Raw genomic sequence first — 7,186 nt, forward strand, 5'->3', positions numbered from 1 at the left:
GTGAAGGAACAGAAACACCTCTGAATTACAGGGCAAGGGGAGAGCAAAAGAAGAAAAGAGGAAGCAAAGGGACTGCAAGGAAATCCTGAGAGGGAATCTGAGCACTCGCCTTAAAAAGAAATGACTGGGGACAGACAACGTCTTAGTGGGAGGTTATGGTAGTGAGACAAGGACATCTGGCAAAGCAACTACGGAGAGGCTGGAAAGCTATGAGATATGCTGCTAGAGAAGGATAATGAAAATTAGCTGGACAGGGAAGAGGATAAAGGAAGAAGTGAGGAAGAGGATGGGTTATAGAAAAGAGTGGGGCGGGGGAGATGATGAGAAGAAAGATGAGATTTGGGCGATAGATAAATATATATGAAAGTCACTATATAACAGACAGATAGATAGGAAAAGCACCAGAGATCGATAGATGGGAAAGGCACTATATAAGAGATAGATAGATGGATATATAGATAGATACAGAATGCACTATATTAGTACTGAAAGACACTACATAACAGATAGATATGAAAGGCACTATATATTAGATTGATAACCCAGCCACAGGGGATGCACAAACCAGTGTGTTTCTTCACGCCGGTCCCAAGCCCAGATAAATGGGGAGGGTTACCTCAGGAAGGGCATTTGGTGGAAAATTTTGCCAAATCAATATGCAGACAACAATACAAATTTCCATACCGGATCGGTCGAGCCCCGGGTTAACAATGACAGTCACCAGTATTGTTAACCAACAGTGTGCTGGTGGAAATTGGGCTACTGTTGGCCAAAGAAGAAGGAAACGTGTCAGGAGGCAGAAAGGAGAAGAGGAAGGCAAAGAGAGTGAAACTGAGGGTAGGAACTTTGAATGTTGGCAGTATGACTGGTAAGGGGAGAGAGTTAGCAGATATGATGGAGAGAAGGAAGGTTGATATATTGTGAGTACAAGAGACTAAATGGAAGGGGAGTAAGGCCTGGTGGATCAAAGGTGGATTCAAATTGTTCTATCATGGTGTGGATGGGAGAAGAAATGGAGTAGGAGTTATTCTGAAGGAACAGCATGTCAAGAGTGTATTAGAGGTGAAAAGAGTGTCAGACAGAGTGATGATTATGAAGATGGAAATTGGAGGTGTGATGATGAATGTTATTAGTGCATATGCACCACAAGTTGGGTGTGCGATGGATGAGAAAGAAGATTTCTGGCATGAGTTGGATGAAGTGATGAACAGTGTACCCAAGGGACAGAAAGTGGTGATTGGAGCGGACTTCAACGGACATGTTGGTGAAGGGAACAGAGGAGATGAGGAGGTGATGGGTAGGTATGGTGTCAAGGAGAGGAATGAAGAAGGTCAGAGGATAGTGGATTTTGCCAAAAGGATGGATATAGCTGTGGTGAATACATATTTTAAGAAGATGGAAGAACATAGGGTGATGTACAAGAGTGGAGGAAGATGCACACAGGTAGATTACATCCTATGCAGAAGAGTCAATCTGAAGGAGATTGAAGACTGCAAAGTGGTGGCAGGGGAAAGTGTAGTTAAGCAGCATAGGATGGTGGTCTGTAGGATGATGTTGGAGATCAAGAAGAGGAGGAGGAGAGTGAGGACAGAGCCAAGGATCAAATGGTGGAAGTTGAAAAAGGAAGACTGCAAGGTTGAGTTTAGGGAGGAGGTGAGACAGGCACTGGGTGGCAGTGAAGAGTCACCAGACAGCTGGGAAACTACAGCAGATGTAGTAAGGGTGACAGCAAGAAAGGTGCTTGGTGTGACATCTGGAAAGAGGAAGGAGGAAAAGGAAACCTGGTGGTGGAATGAGGAAATACAGGAGATTATGCAGAGGAAGAGGATGGTGAAGAAGTAGTGGGATAGTCAGAGAGATGCAGAAAGTAGACAAGAGTACAAGGAGATAAGGCACAAGGTGAAGAGAGAGGTGGCGAAGGCTAAAGAAAAGACGTATGATGAGTTGTATGAGAGGTTGGACACTAAGGAGGGAGAAAAGGAACGGTGGGCTACACAGAGGGACCGAGCTGGGAAAGATGTGCAGCAGGTTAGGGTGATAAAGGATCAAGATGGCAACAAGTGAGGAGAGTGTGGTGAGCAGATGGAAAGAATATTTTGAGAGGCGGATGAATGAAGAGAACGAGAGAGAAGAGGTTGGATGATGTGGAGATAGTGAATCAGGAAGTGCAACGGATTAGCAAGGAGGAAGTAAGGACAGCTATGAAGAGGATGAAGAATGGAAAGGCCGTTGGTCCAGATGACATACCTGTAGAAGCATGGAGGTGTTTAGGAGAGATGGCAGTGGAGTTTTTAACCAGATTGTTTAGTGGAATCTTGGAAAGTGAAAGGATGCCTGAGGAGTGGAAAAGAAGTGTACTGGTGCTGATATTTAAGAATAAGGGGGATGTGCAGGACTGTAGTGACTACAGGGGGATAAAATTGATGAGCCACAGCATGAAGTTATGGGAAAGAGTAATGGAAGCTCAGTTAAGAAGTGAGGTGGTGATTAGTGAGCAGCAGGATGGTTTCATGCCAAGAAAGACCACCATAGATGTGATGTTTGCTCTGAGGATGTTGATGGAGAAGTTCAGAAAAGGCCAGAAGGAGTTGCATTGTGTCTTTGTAGACCTGGAGAAAGCATATGGTAGGGTGAGGAGAGAGGAGCTGTGATATTGTATGAGGAAGTTGGGAGTGGCAGAGAAGTACGTAAGAGTTGTACAGGATATGTACGAGGGAAGTGTGACAGTGGTGAGGTCTGCGGTAGGAGTGATGGACATGTTGACAGACGAGATTAGACAGGAGTCCCCATGGACTGTGATGTTTGCTGATGACATTGTGATCTGTAGCGATATTAGGGAGAAGGTTGGGGAGACCCTGGAGAGGTGGAGATATGCTCTACAGAGGAGAGGAATGAAAGTCAGTAGGACCACCAAGACAGAATACGTGTGTGTGAATGAGAGGGAGGTCAGTGGAATGGTGAGGATGAAGAGAGTAGAGTTGGTGAAGGTGGATGAGTTTAAATACTTGGGATCAACAGTACAGAGTAATGGGGATTGTGGAAGAGAAGTGAAGAAGAGAGTGCAGGCAGGGTGGAGTGGGTGGAGAAGAGTGTCAGGAGTGATTGGTGACAGACGGGTATCAGCAAGAGTGAAAGGGAAGGTCTACAGGACGGTAGTGAGACCAGCTATGTTATATGGGCTGGAGACGGTGGCACTGACCAGAAAGCAGGAGACAGAGCTGGAGGTGGCAGTCTGAGTTCAAAAACAAAGCCTTTGCCGTGGATTTTTTTTTTTTTGCCTTATTCCAACCCCAGGAACAATTACCCGCATAAATGTTTAAGAGAAAAGGATCACTTGTAGTGTAAAAGTGGATTGCTACATTTATTCTAACGATTTGTCTTTTAAATGTCTTTGTACAGAATTATTGGGTGTTGAGTATGAATTATGATTATTATTATTATTGTCATTTTACTAAGCTTATTTTCCTTTTTTCATTGTTGATGAGCTCCCTTTGAAGAATTTATTGCTAACAGAACATATAGTAAACACACCAGAACGACTGAAAATATAACTAACAACTGGAATTTTTCGACTCCATTTTAATAAAGTGTACTGTCCTACATCAATCAGAGAAGACAATACACCTGCAGTTAGAACGTAGACTTCATGACATCGCTGTGCTTGAGGAAACAGCAGGTAGACGGCTGCGCATGCGTGTTTACTATGGGCAGGCGGGTGCACGTGCGTGTTTACTAGCAGGTAGGCGGCTGCGCGTGCGTGTTTACTGGCAGACAGGAGGAGGCGCGTGCGTGTTTACTGGCAGACAGGCGGCTGCACTTGCGTGTTTACTGGCTGACAGGCGGCTGCGCGTGCGTGTTTACTAGCAGGCAGGGCGGCATTTTGCACGGAGCATGCATTAAATTCAAAGCGAAACGGCGCGAAAAGATGCGCGAACACGTGGAGATCTGCTACAATCACACCTTAGTGCGGCTGCGCCAAATCAGATGGGACACAGGTATCTTCATATCAGCCCCACTCTCCTCATAAAACAAAGTCAAGTTGGGGAGCATGCACTGGTACAGTGCATTGCCGCACCCACTAAACGAAGAAACAACTCGGGATCCCGGTTTGCAACCCCAAAGGCAGACACACGGTCCAGTCTGAAAATGACCCTCTATCTGCCGCAGCCAGGTGTTAAGTGGGCGACCCCTTGGCCTGGTCCAGCCACTCGGGTCCCCAACAATGAGGATCTTACGAGCCGGATCACCATCGGGGAAACGCGCCACATGGCCGTAGTGCTGTAACTGACGCTCTCTCACAATGCAGGTAATGTGCCTCATTCGGGACTCCATGAGTAACTGCTCATTGGACACAAAGTCAAACCAACGGTACCCAAGGATTTTCCGGAGAGACACAGTACCAAAGGAGTCCAGTCTTCATCTCAGGTCACTGGATAGCGTCCATGTCTCACAACCATATAGTAAGACAGGAAGCACCAGGGGCCTCATGTATAAACGGTGCGTACGCACAGAAATGTTGCGTACGAACCTTTCCACGCTCAAATCGCGATGTATAAAACCTAAACTTGGCATAAAGCCACGCACATTTCCACGGTAACTCATACCTTGGCATACGCAATTTCTCCGCTCGGTTTTGCAGACTGGCGGCACCCAGCGTCAAAGCAGTGCTACTGTTCCTGTGTGGTTACCCTTTCTTAGATCCACATCCACGGCGGCGGCTTTGTCAAATACACTGAAATTAACCGCATATCGTTCATAAATTTAATGCATCTGATTGTAATTAACCTGTAACAATATAATGGTCCACAGAATGGTCAAACTACTGTTCCTGTGTGCTCATCCTTTCTTTCTTAGCTCCACATTCCTGACGCGGCTTTATAAATACACTGAAATTAACTGCATATTGTTTATTAGTGTAATGTATCTGATTGTAATTAACCCGCAGCAATGTAATGGTCCAGGGAATAGCCATAGTATTCCAAATACCAGAACTGCTTTAGTGTTGTTACGCTCACTGCATCTTGTTCTTCTTTTTGCTGATCCCGTTAAGGGTTGCCACTGCGGATCATTTTTTTCCATATTAATCTCACTGCACCACTCGGAGTATTTATATCACTGTATCTGAGTGGGGAATCACAGCAGCAGATGATCGGAAGGAGAATTATCGGTATACAGTTTCAAGTACACACTACCTCAACCACGGCAAAAAGTGTCAAAGCCTTTCCTGTACGGACCTCGCGTTTCAGAAACAGTTTCATCTCAAGAACTATAAATGCACTCAATCACCTCACTGTAAACTTGCACTACAGTTATAATATTGCACAACCTGCGCTACTTTAGATAGAGATAGATAGATAGATAGATAGATAGATAGATAGATAGATACTTTATTAATCCCAGGGGGAAATTCACATACTCCAGCAGCAAAAAAATATTAAATTAAAGAGTAATAAAAAATGCAGGTAAAAAACTTTATAAAGCGCGTATGATGACAATATCATTTTTAAGATGAAATGCAGCAAAATATGTTGCTTACAGTATACAGATAAAACTTTAACTTCATTTAAATAATCTGTATTGTTAATAATTAAACATGTGAGGACACGGTGCCGCAGCGTATAGCTGGTTCAAGGATAGCTCCTGCCTTGACAATGGACATTTGATTTCTTTAAACGGGGTCTCTATCTCTCTTACTGTTGGCACAGAGTAAGAACTTAATTTGAACATAGTGCTAGTCGATCACAGGGTAAAAAGGAATCACCAGTCCATCACAGTGGAGCAAGCTGTGGTGCCACCCCACTGCCCCTCGATACTGAACTGTGTATTGTGAACAAAATACAAAAACTATACAAAGGGCATTGCACTATTAAACACTTCCAGGTCAAGCAAAAGTCCACAAAAGTAGGGACCATGCATCCCTGTACCACACCCTGATGCCACCCATGGAACCTAACAGGGCTTTGCCTACAACACTACAATTCCCAGCATACCTTGCGAGTGGCTGAATGGGTGCAAACCATTCCCAAACCATTTGGGAGGGCAAATAGAGCAGATTGCTTCCAATGTCCATCCATTACTTACTTCCTTAGAAGGATGGCGTCCTTCAACATCTTCAATAAGATGCTGCAGATGTTCTATTAGACGGTTGGGGCGAGAGCCCTCTTCTACGTGGTGGTGTGCTGGGGAGGCAGCATAAGGAAGAGGGACGCCTCACGCCTGTACAAACTGGTGAGGAAGGCAGGCTCTATTGTTGGCATGGAGCTGGACAGTTTGACATCCGTGGCAGAGCGACGGGCGCTGAGCAGACTCCTGTCAATTATGGAGAATCCACTGCATCCACTGAACAGGATCATCTCCAGACAGAGGAGCAGCTTCAGAGACAGACTGCTGTCACCGTCCTGCTCCACTGACAGACTGAGGAGATCGTTCCTCCCCCACACTATGCGACTCTTCAATTCCACCCGGGGGGGGGGGGGGGGGGGGGGTAAATGTTAACATTATATAAAGTTATTGTCTGTCTGTATACCTGCATTGTTATCACTCTTTAGTTTAATATTTTCTTTATCAGTATACTGCTGCTGGAGTATGGGAATTTCCCCTTGGGATTAACAAAGTATCTATCTATCTATCTATCTATCTATCTATCTATCTATCTATCTATCTATCTATCTATCTATCTATCTATCTATCATTATGCTGGCTTCCTGGTCCAGGTAAACTTCTGCAGTCCATCCCAGCCAAGACAGCAGTTTCCCCATTTTTCCCATAGACATCTCCTGCCAACCTTTTGACCAAAATAGGATGTTCTTCACTCTTCTTCTTCTTGATCACATGATTGGCTGGCCTCCTGGCCACCCATCCCATCTGGTGTCCATCATACTGGCCAGTTTTCATCTAGATTGTTCTAATGTTCTAACTGAAGTCCCCACACCATATAATCTTAGCTTTCCTGTTTCCACCCACTTCTTCAAGTATTTCTTGTGTTAATTTCCTCCAAGGCTTATAATATGAGGGGCGTTTAAATATAGACAGGAATTTATGAGCTACTTGTTATTTATTGAATACAATGAAACGACTTACACTCTTGTTTTTTCTATGTAGTCTCCTTCTGCTGCAATACACCTGATCCAGCACCCAGGAAGCTCCTTAATCCCAGAAGAGTAGAAGTCTTTGGACTGCATGTTGA

The sequence above is a fragment of the Erpetoichthys calabaricus genome, chromosome 5 (assembly GCF_900747795.2).
Source record: "Erpetoichthys calabaricus chromosome 5, fErpCal1.3, whole genome shotgun sequence".
NCBI classification, from domain to species: Eukaryota; Metazoa; Chordata; class Cladistia; order Polypteriformes; family Polypteridae; genus Erpetoichthys; species Erpetoichthys calabaricus.